The 16,391-nt window shown below is 40.9% G+C and overlaps 1 pseudogene; it reads right to left on the reverse strand.

Moving 5' to 3' along the window:
- Nucleotides 1-2,166: 2,166 nt before the first annotated feature.
- The window catches only part of LOC116507563, a 29,880-nt pseudogene continuing 15,655 nt past the window's right edge, over nt 2,167-16,391 (reverse strand).

Genomic DNA, 16,391 nt, shown 5'->3' on the forward strand with positions numbered 1-16,391 from the left:
GTTTTTCAACTTCGCCCTCTAGCCAAAGCTCTGGAATCCCCAGGTGTTTTGTTGAACAAATATTAATAAGCCCAAGCTTTTTAACTTTCAGGATTGACTCGGTGCTATCTAACAGGATTTGAAAAAGCTGCAGGTGAACAGATCAATAGTACAACTTTCACCTGGAAACATCCCATGGACATGATGCTATTACCAGATCTCTGGTTCTCAAAGTTGTTAACCATGAAAGTCCAAAAAACTGTCCCCTCCTCTGCTATCGGTTTTTCCCCCAAATCTGCTGCTTGTTAGTTTAACCAGATCAGCCCTCATTATAGTGGTGGTAGTAGAAGAAACCAGCCAAGATTATAGGAAGCTTACTTCCTGTTACTCAAGATACTGATTATAAGCGTTATGTGACTAGAGCTCAAAGCATTGTTAGAGACCCCATATACCCACCTGACGGTCTGTTTCTGTTGCTCCCCTCTGGGAGGAGGTTTCTAAGTATTTCTACCAGATTCTGTAACAGCTTTGTTTCCTATGCAATCTGGTAAACTCGTAAGATTTGTTTTTCTCACCATGTACAAGTATACATCTGAACTAGACTGTTGTTTCTGTCTCATATATGTGGGGTATATGCATATTTACCATATTTTTCAGAGTATGATGCACCTTCTCCGCCTAAGAGGGTGAAAATTTGGGTGTCGTATAAACTGAATGTAGCCCCGCCCACTCACGGCCCCCCACCCTTTGGCCTCTGCTTCCCAGCAATTTACCTCCTTGCAGCAAATGGGAAACTGGGGCTTGTGGAAGCAGCAATAGGTTATGGCAATCCCTGCAGCCTGAAACAGCTGATCACCAGGAGGTGCTGAAACTGAAATAGGCTGTTTGCTGCAAGGAGGCAAATTGCTGGGAGGCAGAGGCAGATTTTTTTTTCTTGTGCTAATCAGGCTAAACTGAAACAGGCCGTTTGCTGTTTGCTACAAGGAGGTAAGTCAATAACTATAAATGCCTATAGAATGTTCAAATTATTAGTCTTAGTTTTTTAAAGACTGCTTTATTATTGTTCTAGACAACAAAATGAAGCTTTTTAAAATAAATGCTTGATCTGAAGAGGCCCAGTGCTATTGAATCGTCTTTTAAATAGCAGAGAATAACATATATTTCCAGAAAGCCACAGTAATTTTAACAGCATCTGCACAAGTATAGTCTGAAATGTAACACCACAAAGTGTGACTATTGTCTGTACTGTTTGCTATTTGCTGCACGGAGGAAAATTGCAGGGAGGCAGATGTAGATTTGTTTTCCCTTGTTTTCCTCCCCGAAAGCTAGGTGCGGCTTATACTCCGGAGCGTCTTATACTCTGAAAAATACGGTATTTATTTATTTATATTTTTGTCATGTTTATGTAGTGTATATTGGAAGTGATGATCCTTTGAGAGCTGGATGCAATGAAATTTCATTTTAATGTAGGTCAATTAGTGCACATTAAAGTGACAATAAAGTTATTCTAAGTATTTATTTTACATTTGTATGGTTCTTCCCCAATCTTTGACAAATAAAAATGTTAATGTATGAGAGGGGGAGGAGGAGGAAGAAATTGCTGCTGATCAAAAGTGCACATGCTTCCCCCCCCAACACCATCCCCATCATTTGAAATGTATTAAGAAATGGTTGCAGGAGCTGGGTATGTCTAGTTTAATGAAAAGGAGGACTAGGGGAGACATGATAGCAGTGTTCCAATATCTCAGGGGTTGCCACAAAGAAGAGGGAGTCAAGCTATTCTCCAAGGCACCTGAGTGTATAAACAAGAAGCAATGGGTGGAAACTAATCAAGGAGAGAAGCAACTTAGAACTGACCAGAAATTTCCTGACAGAACAATTAATCAGTGGAACGGCTTTCCTTCAGAAGTTGTGAATGCCCCAACCTTGGAAGTCTTTAAGAAGATGTTGGATAGCCAAACGATATAGGCAGGGGATTGGACTAGAAGACCTCCAGGGTCCCTTCCAACTGTTATTGTTCATTGTTGTTCAAGAATTAAGGACATGGGGGTGGAGAGGAGAGCAAAGACTATTATTCAATATCGCAAGGCAAAATCCAATGCGGGAAGGCAACATCTAAACCCAAGCTTATAGTAATGTACCCCAACATTTGAATGAATTCATTTTTGACAAAGAAGCAAGGAAAAGTATTTCTTAAGGCATTTGGTTTAATTTTCATTAATTTCTTATTGACATCCCATCTTTTCTCCATGTGTCAGAGGGTAAGTATCTCCATGAATTTTACCCCCACAACAGCACTATGAGGTAGGCAGAGTTGAACGACAATGGCAGGGTGAATCTGAATGTGAAGTTTTCCATCAAATTCAGCATCTTCATCATTGCCATCTTACTGGCCCACCTGTCTGTGATCCATTTACAGGCCCTCACTTCCCCTTGCTATTGTTACAGATCTAAAATGATTGATGCCATATAAGTTACTGATCTTAATATTGCATGATACTGTTCTTGATTATTCATTAGCATGCTAGAATGTTATTGTTAACTTTCCTAACTTCTTGCATTTATTTTGTCTGAATTTATCCATATTTGGCACATCCTGAAGAAACTGGAACTTCTGAACTTTCATTTTTAACATAAAGAATGTTTCCTATCTTCTGAATAGTGCATTATTTTATTCATTCAGACACATTTTGTTTTTAACAAAAGCACATGAATATATAATTCAATTTTTTTTTGCATTATTAGTTTAACTAACCAAGTTATGGAACTTGGTTAGTTAAAATTTAAATGTAATGAGATACTCTGGATATGCTTGGATGTCGTTGAAAATTACAAAAAGGGTAGGTTTTTTCAGATTATCAGTTACACTATCATATAGATCGGTTGGATCAGTCGCATTTTTTTGATACGGGACGACTAATCCTTTTGACCCAACACAATATTCTCCCACAAGCACTCTGGCAAGGTACATGTATTTATCCCAGATGCATCTGGTTGCGAATAGGTATCGTGAGCAGAGTAAGAGGCGTTTACGGCAAAGTAAGTCCCATTTCCAAAATAGGCAGCTATAAGAGGAAGAAAAGATGTAAAGAGTCAGCAACAACCAGTGTTCTATCTTTTCACTCTTTAAGGCATTTTGCTCAATAATTGGTCATATTGAAGTCAACCCTCAATAAAAACAAATTTTCCAAGTACGGGTAGTCCTCAGATTACAATGGCAACTGAGACTAGGATGGCTTTGGAGATGTGATAGTAAAGAACGACATTGCATGACTGCATCAATTAGTGATAGTAATCCCTGCGGGAAGAAGGAGGAGTCTGAGAAAAGGAAAGGGAGGAGGATACATAGGGTTTTTTTTGGGGGGGGGGCGAGCAGAAGCCTAAAGACTGTGGACAAGTTGGTAAAGGCCACTGGCATACGGGCAACCTTGTGCAGGTATGTCTACAAAAGCACAGGCAGGTGAGGGTGCATAGTAAGTTCTTTAGGAGAAAAGACTGGGAACAGTTTGGTGTGGTACCTTGCAACCTTGCCTGCTAGGTTCCCACTGCTTGTGGGAAGCCAGCAGAGAAGACTGCAAATAGTGATTATGTGACGCAGCTTGCTAGAATCCTCATAATCACAATCCGGGCACCCAAGTGCCTGATCTGTGCTCATGTGAGCAAAGGGACACTGCAATGGATGGGATGGTTGAGGACTGGTCAGCACCACCATATCTTTGAATGATCGCTGAGCAAATGAACATAGACCAAGATTAGCTGCAATAAATGGAGCCCATCATGTCATCTTGAGCATTACCGTAGGGGGAATGCAGTGGTCAGAATGCAGTATTGCGGGCCAATTGTGCTGACTGCCAACAATTCGGCAGTTTGAATCTCAATGGCTCAAGGCTGACTCAGCCTTCCATCCTTCCCAGGTCGGTAAAAGGAAGACCCAGAATATTGGGGGCAATAGGCTCTGTAAAAAAAACCGCTTAGAGAGGGCAGTAAAGCACTGTAAAGCAGTATATAAATCTAAGTGTTATTATCCTCCATTAGCTCCTCCCTTTAAATTTTATCTCAGCACCTGACTTTTCCACCATGGATAATTGTACAGGTAGTCCTCAACTTACAACCATTTGTTTAATGACCATTCAAAGTTACAACTGCACCAAAAAAAAGTGACTTATGACCAGTTTTTTCTTTGGTTTTTTTTTTTTGCAGCATCCTTATGGTCAAGTGATCAAAATTCAGGTGCTTGGCAACTGGCACTTATTTATGAAAGTTGCATTGTCCTGGGGAACCGTGCAATCACCATTTGTCATCTTCCCAGCCAGCTTCTGAGAAGCAAAGTCAATGGGGGAAGCCAGATTTGCTTAACAAGTGCACAATTCATTTAACAACCAAAGTGATTCATTTAACAACTGTGGGGAAAAAGGTTGTAACTCACTTTAACCACTGTTTTGCTTAGCAATGAAAAATGTGGGCTCAATTGTAGTTGTTAGGTTGAGGACTACCTGTAAGTACGAAGTTAGGAGTCCTGGACTCAGATACAAAGATGTTTTCCTAGCATCATTCTGGAGATCACCAACTCCTCAAGAGTCATATGATCATTCCTTTTCCATGGGAATTCCTCTCTTAGTGTCCAGACATTTGACTCACTACTGACCAAGTCACTAGGTAATCTACTGGACTCCTGCCAGAATGTAAAGCAAGCACATTTTTCTTCCAAATTTCTCCAAGACAGCAAAGGCTTCAGGAGAAAAAAAAATGTTATTCTCCCCGCACCACCCCCGGAGGTGTACAAATTATGCTGTGATGTAATGTGGCTTGATTAGCTTTGGCTTAGCATGTTGTGCTACTCTGCTGCAATGGTCCACAAATCATGGTTACATCTTAGCATACAACCCAAGATGACTGAAGCTGAGTAAACCTGTTAAACCAAACAGGATTTAGGACAATTTGTGAAACAGCTGCTATCAAGAACCAGGCTTCAAGCACAATTTACCATGCAATCCAGCGTAACTCCTGTTAAAGCCAGTGCTGTTTATGTGGGTTAATGATGTACTGGCTGTTCCGTGAAAAAGGAGCCTCTCATTATTTATGCTGCCGTTCTTAGCATCCATCTCCTGCTTTTTTATTTGGTATGCCTGCCAATAGAAAAGGTTTTGTATCCTCTCAATCTGCCAATGAAAAGAGAACAAAAATTAGTAATAAGCCATGTCCTTTAAAAAAAAGAAGAATCAATTTGGATCTTTGGAGAATAACAGTTTAAGCAGAGGTACTTTTCTTTACTAAAATAAACAAAAAGTTGAAACCAACTAATACAGGTTTTTTTCATCACAGTTGCTATTAAAGGGCAACAGCTGTAGCTATCACCCATTCCTCTAATCCAGGTCTGTGAAACTCCCGGCCCGCAGACCAGATGTGTCACACGCTGGCCACTCCCTGTTTAGCGAAGGGGTGATGCTACCGTGACGTGAGTTGACCCCCTTGCTCTAGTCCTATCTTGATCACTGTTGTTCCTGCATGAATTGTGGTGTCAGAAGTCCCCTAATTCAATGAGCCTGACCATCACTAATTCTTGAGGCAGCCCCTTCTGGATCATTCAGAAATACACTACTACTAAATATCAGAAAGACTCTCACAGAGGAGACAGACTGATTTTCTCAGATTGCGAAAGAAAGCTGATTTCAATGAAGCATTCAAAATACTTCCTAATGTCAATCTGTTTGCCAGGGAATGGGTGTGTACTTCAATGATGGAGTTTCTTTTGCAGAAGCAACGTAGGCCAAAGGTGCATGTCTACCTAACAAGAATGATAACTACATTTAGTCATTCCTTCAACTAAGGACAGTATGGAAAATATATTTTCTGAAATCTTTTCTAGATCTATGCAGCAACCTGGATTTGAAGAGCATAAGGCATCTGGAATGCATGTGAATATGCCATGCGTGCCTTTTGTCCACCGAATCCAATTCTCCGCACAGCCTTTCTCTCTTCTAGTACAGCTAGTCCTTGACTTAGGACAACTGAGCCCCAAATTTCTGTTCCTAGGTGAGACATTTGTTAAGTTAGTTTTGCTCCCTTTTACAAGCTTTCTTGCCACTGGTGTTAAACAAATCACCACCGTTGTTAGTTAGCACGGTTGTTAAGTGAATCTGGCTTTGCTTGTCAGAAGATCACAAAAGGGGATCACATGACTCCGGGACACTGCAACTGTTATAAATATGAGTCAGTTGCCAATTGTCTGAATTCATGGGGATGCTGCAATGGTTGTGAGAAAAATGATTAAGTCACTTTTCCCAGGGCCCTTGTAACTTTGAGTGGTCACTAAACAAGGTATTGTAAGTCGAGGACTACCTGTAATTATCTTAGACTGCCCTATTCTAAGATCACAGCGTAATAAAAAGAATTGACTTCTGATACTCGGTCAATTTAATAGGACATATGTTTCCCTCTGATTGCCATATGAGTATTTGCACTACTGTAAAAGGGACAGTAGAAATCCAAGTTCTTCTAAACATCTAATGTTAGTGTCTATGGAGAATCTCAGTCATCCAGGTCACAGCTCATTAAACACTAACAATAAATGTCCCAAAGGTGCTTTTTCAAGAGGCAATTGGACTTTCTGGTTTTTCTTTGAAAAAGTTTTGCTTCTCATCCAAGAAGCTTCTTCAGCTCTCAGCTTTTGGATGAAAAGTGAAATGCCTTCAAAGAAAAAAACAGAAAGTCCAATTGCCTCTTGAAAAAGCACCTTTGGGACATTTAATGAATGAATGGCATCAACTTTTTTGGGAGGGAAGAGGAGCTAAGGCTTTACTTGCCGTTCAAAGAAGCAGAACAAAAGACTTGGGATATTTGTTGTTGCTGTTATTGCTTTACCTTTTCAATGGTACAGTCCTTGCATGTTAGGTTAAACATATCCTGGACTTTTTTATATTCCGTCATTTCTGGTTTCAGCTCCACCACTTTAATACGCATCGTTTCCTCCATGGCATCCCACTCTTCAGGAATTGCGGTTGCCGGATTATCTTTGTAAATGAATAGGAGACAATTTCGTAAGCCTTTACAAATTGCCACTTTCCAATTCTGATTTTTAAGTACAAAAATTAGGCCAAATGTAAAAAATGGCGTTAACATCTCTTACAACGTGGATTACAACATGACATCCAGTTTGAGGGGGCGGGATGAAAAACAAGAGCAAATTATCTATTGAGTCTGGCCTAATTCACTAGTGATGTTGCTGACCGACTGCCCTCTGCCTAATAGTGTCAACCTTACTCTCAAACGTAGCATACAGAAGTTGAAGACACCTACTGTATTTTTTGGAGTATAAGATGCGCCTTTTTCCCACAAAAAAGAGGCTGAAAATCTGGATGCATTTTATACACTGAATACAGAACTTTTGGCCTCCCGAAACCCTGCCCCTTCACCAAAATGGCTGTGCACAGCCTTTAGGAGGCTTACAGAGTGCTCTTGGGGCCTGGGGAATGGAAAATGAGCAAAAAAATGGCCATTTCTTCCCCCCGCAGCCCGCAGGAACGCTCTATAAGCCTCCTAAAGGCTATGCATGCCCTCCTTTTTTTTTTTTTTGAAAAAAACAGGCCCTTTTTTGCAAAAAAACAGGCTGTTTTGGGGAGGACTGCAGAGTTGAATAGCTTTTTCTAAAAATTTGCCTCTTCAAAATCTTGGTGCGTCTTATACTCAGAAAAATACGGTAATCCTTATGAAGTTCTACAAGCCATGTCTGAATGGGATACAAGAGATATGTCTGGTTGCATGCATCAATGCTGTCTGACACTTGCCTGTTCACTGATTGGGGGGGGGGGGAGAATGGATCAAGTAAAAACACTGTATTACCTGCATTATACCTGGCAATAAAATACAGCAAAGGGTAGCTACTTCAATCTGAAGAGAAAGAGAAAGAGAAAGAGAAAGAGAAAGAGAAAGAGGGAGGGAGGGAGGGAGGGAGGGAGAGAGAGAGAGAGAGAGAGAGAGAGAGAGAGAGGAGAGAGAGAGAGAGAGAGAGAGAGAGAGAGAGAGAGAGACGGTGATCTTTAAAGGGTGTCTACTGAAAGCCACCTTATCCGAGAAGGAAAGTATCTCATTTAAGGAGGAAGCGCCATCAGTTTCCTGCCCTCAAAACTGAAATGCCTCAAATAGGTAGTTCTATCAAACGAGTAGGCATGTCTCAAACACCAGCATAGATTATGCCAAAATAAGCTATGAGAATGAGCAATTTTATTTTAAAATATGCAGGACTTTTGGCTGTTTTCATATAGGTATTTTAATACTATATACTTTGTCCCTTTTTTTTGTCTTCAAACTATTTATCAGCCTTCCCTAACACATTGGTCTTAAATATCCATCAACATGCAGTAGGGAGGGAGAATCCCAAACACAACCAAGATGGCAACCTTTGATGATAGCAGGCTGCAGAATGATGCATTGTAAGAATAGCCATTTTAGACATGTGGTGAGGTCAAGGTTTTATATTTTTAGGAGATGAGGTTTGAATTTGTACCCACCACTGTTAGAAAGCACATTACATGTTTCCATCTCCAGGAGGGAGAAAGTATTGACGTTTAGCAGTAGTGTCCAGGGATGTTCCAATGCCACTATAAGATATTCAACTGGAGCCTTTGACTACCTCTGCAGTACAGTGGCAGAATTTAGATGCTAGCAGGCAGCCAATTGATCTCATGGAGAGGAACTAAATTCAAGAAAGAAAGAAAAGAGGGAGGGAGGGAGGGAGGGAGGGAAGGAAGGAAGGAAGGAAAGAAGGAAGGAAGGAAGGAAGGAAGGAAGGAAGGAAGAAAGAAAGAAAGAAAAAAGAAAGAAAGAAAGAAAGAAAGAAAGAAAGAAAGAAAGAAAGAAAGAAAGAAAGAAAGAAAGAAAATTCTTGGATGAGAAGTGAACATTTTCAAAGAAAAAAACCAAGAAAGTTCAATTGCTTTTTGGAAAAGCATCTTTGGAACAACCATGACCTGAATGATTGAGAATCTCCATGGATGGATGGGTGGGTGGGTGGATGGAAGAAAGGAAAAATACAGAATGAAGTCATAAATGTTGGCCAAGGTATAGAACACACCTTCTACTTTTGCAATACGCCGAAGGGCAATGCACGTTCCTTGGTCATCGACAGCCTGCATTTTACTTAGGTCCACTTTGTAACACTTGTTGTTTATGGTCAGCTCATGCAGCCTCTGATGTTGTGCTGCAGCTTCTATCTGCATATTGGTCAGACTGTCAAAAGATCTATATTGCCCATTGTCTTCATACCGCCACAGTACAAGATTTGTCAGAAGATCTGCCTTGGATTTTTTTTCTCTATCCTCTCGGATCCTTCTGATCATTGTCTGTATTTCTGTACTGGCGTGCAAGACATCTTTAGTTATCCCACAAATACAAAGCGAGGGAGGAGAAGCTTCACTGTCTAGTTTCATGGAAATGCGCAACTTTTTCTGGAGCTTCTCCAGGTTTTTATATTCGCTTTCTCCAAAGTTTAAGATCCATTCATCCGAGATAATATATTCATTCTGGGATTCTAAAATCAAGCCCTTAATCCACGCCGCTGCATTTCCACGTTTTTCTGGTGGTCACCGCAAATCTGAAAAATGGCTGGCTCATCCGTTCTCTCCCAAAATAAGGCAGGTTTAATTCCACAGCAGGTTTTTTGGTGGTGAAAAATTCTGTAACAAATCAACAAATTCAAGGATTCAGTGCTTCTAACTAATGTGTCTGCTAGCCAAATATTTAAGACACAAGTGGAAGACATTTTCTTACCTGCTACTTTTGAGAAAAAGGATTTCGGTGCACACACACCACCATCAGATTTACCAGCCGTGGCTTCTTTTCTCTGCATGCTGGCATAAAATACATCTAGTAGATGCGGCTGGAAAATGATTATTTTAATCTCTCTCACCCCGGGGGTTGATGTTGTACTTGCATAGTCCACTACAGCATCGATCATGCTATCAGCTGCCCGAACCGGATCGCGTTTTGCAATTCCTGCGGGGTTAATAAAAAGTCCGTGTTTCAAACCAACTCTTTTATTTCACTGGTCCAGTACTAAACCCCACCTTTCTTTGGCAAGATAAAATTCTTCTAATATTGTGCAATGTATTTACAATAGAAATTTCAGCTAAAAGGTCTCTATTGCTTTCGTTTTGGAAGGGGAAAGAATCTTTGACCCTCCACATATTGGATTCCAATTCTTAACAGTTTTAGGAAACATGGCTAATTATCGGAGGTTTGGGAGAACTGCAAGCCAAAAATGTCTGACTAAGGAAACAAGAGATTCTTCCATGTGATCACAAGTCTTGAAAAGGTATTGTTACTCTTCCTTGACAAGGTCTTGGCTTTAACCCAACATACCCAACCCATTCCCTTGACATTGTTATTATTTTAACCATTTAGCTGTGTCCGACTCTTGGTGATTTCAAAATCAAGCATTCTCTCTGCTACCCTGTCAAGCACAGCTTCTTTCAGTCGTTGGTCAACATTGCATCAGATTTAATGTTATCAAGCCATTGTGTTTTCTGCTTGCCCCTTTTTCTTCTTCCACTATCCATTCCTAGCATTGTTGCCTTCTCCAATGTATTTGCATGCATGACATAGCCAAAGTAAATCAAAAGTAGTCTTATGGTTTTAGCTTCTAGTGATGTGTCTGGTTTTATACGACTTAACACCTCTCTGTTAGTTACTCTGACTGTCTATGACATACACTTCTCTTGATATAACCCATCAACTAAAGGTAAAGGTTCCCCTCGCACATATGCGCTAGTCGTTCCTGACTCTAGGGGGAGGTGCTCATCTCAGAGCCACTGCTGTCCGAAGATGTCCCCTGGTCATGTGGCCGGCATGACTCAATGCCAAAGGCATACAGAACACTGTTACCTTCCCATTAAAGGTGGTTCCTGTTTTTCTACTTGCATTTTTACGTGCTTTCGAAGCAGAAGCTGGGACAAGTAACGGGAGCTCACTCCATTACACAACACTAAGGATTCGATCCACCAACCTTTCTGATTGACAAGCTCAGCATCTTAGCCACTGAGCCACTGCATCCCAACCACATCTACAGGTTTGCAACTCAGTTTTGAGTCCCGCTCAATTTTCTAGACTGCTCAAATTTAAATTAATCTTCAGCAGTCAAGAGCCAAGCTCGCATATAACTTAATATCCTCAGTGATGCTATTTAGGATTATAATGCAATATGAGGTGAGTCTACAACATTATTATTACTAGAACTTCAATACGGCTCTTTCTATTGATACAATTTTTTCACAAGGCAATACAGACCTGTCCCGATTGCTGGAAATGCAACAGATGTAAATTGCTTCTGCTCGCATTCCATGAGTGTTTGAGAGACTTGCTTTTTGATATCATCACTGTGCACAAGATGGATTATATTTTTACAAGGCAGATTTCCTCCTTGAGTGCATATGAGCTTACTGTGCGGCTGGGAAGCTGAATGAAAACAAAAGTCAGCTAGGGAGCAAACAAGCAAATCAATAGGAATACACATTTCCATATTCAAGAACAGCTGGATTATATATTGCAATAGATATACGAGTTAGTTTGGTTTTGGCTGAAAACAAAGAGTAAACCCAAAACTATGGGTTTATGGTTAGCAAATATCAGCCAGACCGCTATGACTACTTCAACAAGTGGCAATTCAAACCAAGTGTGGTTACTCAATAGATAGAATTAGTTTATGCCTTCCTTGTTACCTGCATAATCCATATCTGCAATTTCATTTCATTTATTTACTGCAAATACACATTTTAAAGTTAATACATTTTAGGCAAATGTGATTGATATGAAACATTGTTCACAGTGTAAGAACAATGTACAAACAATTCCAATGTATTGATTTTCCACAACTGTTTTTAGAAGTATCCTGAAATTGATTAACAACTGATTAAGCCATAAAAATCCTATTAAAAACATTGTTCCTACCCAAGATCATCACATTCTTTCACCACCTCTGGACCAGCACTTTCCATAATTGCTTTGGAAACACCTTTAAACAAATAAGTCAGTTTGGACAGGTGAGATAACATGCCTGGTTATATTTAAAGCTTACACTGGATAGAACAATCATTTCAACATGTGAACCTCTGACTGCATCATTTTTCTCGAGGGCATGAACCACCTTTTTTAGTTCAGAGCTCACAAAGACCCAGAAATTACTTCCATAATTGGGGTTGGGAAGAAAGAGCCCCCTTGATAATGATCATACAGAAAAAGGGAGAGAGTTTAATGAGGCCTGAACCAATTTCAAAACCCACAGGATTCAGAATGGAAGCTTTATGGTGAATTGCTCCTGAAGACCTCCTTTTGGCATAGAAGAAACCCTCCCCTTCAGAGAAAATAAAGGAACATACGGATTCTTTGTTCATTGCTAATTATTTTGTTCCTTTCTCTACTCAGAGTTTGCTCTTTTCTTGTGCAGAGAGATAAGGAGGACTCTGGCTCTCAGAAGTGGGGGAGAGATCTTCACCCAGGCCTCAGAAAACAGAATGCAAATGGTCATCCTACAAGCTTTTCTCTATCAGAAAGAAGCCAGTTCCTGAAATAGCAAGATTGCATGTAGATAAAAGAAAACAGTTCTTCACATGCTGCATAATTCACCTGTGGATTTTATTACTCCCTGAGGTAATGATGTCTATTAATCTGGATAGATGTTAACAAAAATGGTTACACTACTGGGGACTGGATTTATCTGGGCTATTAATCTTGCTATTCAATTATACCTCTTCTTTGCCTCCAAATATTGCTACAGGAACTACAGTGGGAGGGATTACATGTAAATATTGGGCTAAAACGAGCCTTGACATAATTCAGCATGGTCGTTCCTATAATCAGAACTGTCAAACTCCAGGGCCAGATGTTTCACTTGCTGGTCACCCCCATGCTCAGTTTAGGGAAGGGGGGAAAGTCACAATACGTCATGTAATGCTGTGAGTTTGACCACCCCTGCTATAAAAGATAGTTCCCCATCTTTAAAGTACCTGCAATAATGCAACCAAAATAAGAAAAAAGGCTACCCCTTGGTTAAGTATAGTATCTGGAACCAGAATTTCCATCACTAAGCAATGGAAGTCATAAAATGCGAGATCATCTGACCGCATCCGGCATTATCTGTTACCATTGTTAAGCAAGGATCACAGGTCATTAAGCAAGTCTCAGCCAGCTGCAAACAGGTAAGTTGCTGCTAGGCAGGTGGAGGATGTGTGGAGTTCCCGTTGAGTTTGGAGGGGCCAGTAGTGGCTGCTGCCAGAAGGGATGGTGTAAGTGACCTGCTAGCATGCCTTATGACCTTTTCTGCCATCTTTCCCATTGGGTTTGCTTACTGGAAGTCGGCAAGGAAGCTTGCAAATGGCAGCCGTGATTAAGGGATGTTCTAACCATGGTAAAAGTGAGCCAGTTGTTGGGTATCCAGATTGCGGTCATGTGATCGCAGAAGTACTGGGATGGTCGGAACTCTGTGGATTGGTCCTAAGTACAACTCATTCAGTGGCTCACTTCAAATGTTTGTTGAATGAGTGGTCATTAAACAAGGACTTCCTGTACAACTATAGGAAGTCCTCTGATGTGATGAGCGACTTTCAGCAGATTATTACTTTTAAAATAATGCTGCCCTCCTGTACCCCACCCACCAAAACTGACCACCAAGCACACTACAGCAAACAAAAGAAAACAAGCTAGAGAACAAGTCAAAGTTTAGGACAAAAAATTTGAGGGAGGACACCTATAGTGTTGAAAACATACCATTTCTGAGATTTAAACGTTTGATTAGTTATGTTTACGATGGCATCTGTTTTCTGTTCAGTAAGATCGCCCTCTTCCAGTTGCAGTTCAACGGAGCCAATTTGCATTTTACGAATTCCATTTTTTAGAGTTGTACTCGGCTCAAAAAACACTATAAGAAGGCAAAAAGAGAGGTTGAGACAGACAAATCCATTTATTCTGCATTCTTGCCTCCCAACATCTGTGGCTGCATAATTTTTATCCTATGCTTCTCTATTTCTCTCCTACATATCAAGTCATTAATTCAATATAGTTTCAGCTGATAGTTCAGAACGCTAAGCTAGATGACAAATTCCAGATTTAATTAAATTTTAATAATGTTTGTCCAATTTAGACGTCCACTTAATTTAGGGCACGAGTATTGTAATGTTTTCTTGGCTCTGAAGTGCCCTATCAGGTGTCCTACCCTAAAAACTAACAGTAGAAAAAGAACAATAATTAAGCTGCCCTCCATTTGCACTTCGTTTCTCTTGAAATAAAATAAAATTAACTGAATTTCACTATCGTTAGACGTTTAATCATTTTCTTCTGTATGTAGACAATATTTGGATAATCTCTGACAATCTCTCCCCAGAGTTGAGGACCCTTTTTAAGATTAGGATCAGCTTTTTCTTTTTTTCCTGTGAGTTGGTCAATCACTCACCCGGTCAACATTCCGTTCCACCACCCTCCAGCACAATAAACTTAGTCCAGAGTCCCAGTTTTGTATTTAAGTCATGGCCACCGCCACCGCTTTGAAGGGTTTTCTCCGACCTCCTGAGGAATTGTATCTCTGGCAATCTCTGAGATGAAACCTCCTAGGTGTTCAAGGCCACATGTGGCTCAAGGCCTTAAATTATGGCCATGGGTTTGGTGTACTATAAACCAGCAAGAACAAACTTCAGGTGTGTGACCTTGCCCTCCCTTTTCATCCTCTTTATCTATTATTGCTGAAGCCACACTATTGGAAACACCTGCTTTCTGTTTTTAAACTCCAAGCTGATCTACTAGCTGATGTCCTAAAATCGACCCCATCTCAGAAGTTAAACAAGCAAGTCATTGGAAGGGCAAGAATCTGAGAGGTTTCTAAAGATATGGGGAGGCAGCTGCACAAACCTCCAAAGAGTTGCTTTGATTTGATGACTCATCCCATCTTTCCCCAGGCTACTGCATACACCCTTACAACACACACACACACACACACACACACACACAGTATGTCATCTTTAAGAGGAAGAGAAGCAACGGCTCTGCTTTGCAGCCCCATCTAACATCCTGAAGAATGGAGAGGTTTCTGTTGCTCTGCAGGCCCCTGTATCAAACCTCCTTCATGAGCTGCCGATGCTTCTGTGGCGTGAAAATGTCTGACTCTCGTATTCTCCAGAGCACCCAGTGACATCAGTCCTGTTGTTAAGCAAACTCTTATTTGCCATGGAGCATTTTTGCTAGAAACCGAAGTAATGTCAGTTAAATGCGAATAAATCACAGTTGTGTGCTGCAAATGGCCTAAATTGGTGCCTGGGAACAGGCCACAAAATGTGCCACATGGGGCTCAAATCTAAGCTGTAGATAGCTTTTTTGGAAATCACGGTACTCAATGGTCATTAAGCAATGAGTCTACCATGCAGGTATGACTAACTTTGGCAAAGGACAGGCAGGAGACATATTCAAGATGATCTAAAGCAGCTGCCCCCCAACCTTTTTGGGCACCAGGGACCAGTTCGGTGGAGAGAGCTTTTTCTGCAGACCGGAAGGGCATGATTTCATACGCTGCCTGCATCTTGCGAATGGGGCTTTGCTTATTTCTGGGGCCCAGTTTTTGGCATGCCGCAGCCCGGTGCCAGTCCATGAACCAGGAATTGGGGGGCCCTGAGCTAAAATGTTCCCAAAATGTAAAACTGGATATATCTTTTTTGCCATATGGACAATCACACCTCCTCTATAGCACAGAGCTCTCTGTCAAGGGAAAACTAACTTTTCGCACAGAACAGAAGACAATAGAATATCCTTTCTTTCCTTGGACCTTATTAGTCATTTTTGTTTTACTCAAGTTAAGGCTTTACAATGTTCTGGTACACTATATTTATTCTTTCTCATTTTTTCACAAAAGATTTATATTTCTTAATTACACATGCACTGATGATGTTACCTAGCTTGGTAATGAATCATTAATAAAACCAAAAATCCCCACCAAGCTCAGAGACCTCCAAAGACCCACAATTAAGTTTTACCTTGACTTCTCTGCTGAAAATTCTCAGATGAAACGTGGGGCACTGAAGAGCCTGTTTGGCTTACGTTCAACCTACTGTTTAATTCATCCATGAATACCTAATGAGAAAAGGGGGGAAACACAATTAACAGACTAGAAAGCAAATGCAAATTAGAGATAGAGCTTCACAACACTTGGGCAGAAATGAAATGGGGGGCTGTACATGCATATAATTGCAGACAGCCAGGACCAGCTTTTGTAGCAGCTAGAGCAGGGGTGTCAAACTTAAGGTCCGTGGGCCAGATCTGGCCCATGGGGTGCTTAGATCTGGCCTATGAGGCCGCTCTGGAAACAGCAAAGGACCAGCCCACAGTGCCTCTGCCAGCAAAAATAGAGGTTGTGGGTGGGCATGTGTGAGAGAATGAAGAGG

The sequence above is a fragment of the Thamnophis elegans genome, chromosome 1 (genome assembly GCF_009769535.1).
Source record: "Thamnophis elegans isolate rThaEle1 chromosome 1, rThaEle1.pri, whole genome shotgun sequence".
Lineage (NCBI taxonomy): Eukaryota > Metazoa > Chordata > Lepidosauria > Squamata > Colubridae > Thamnophis > Thamnophis elegans.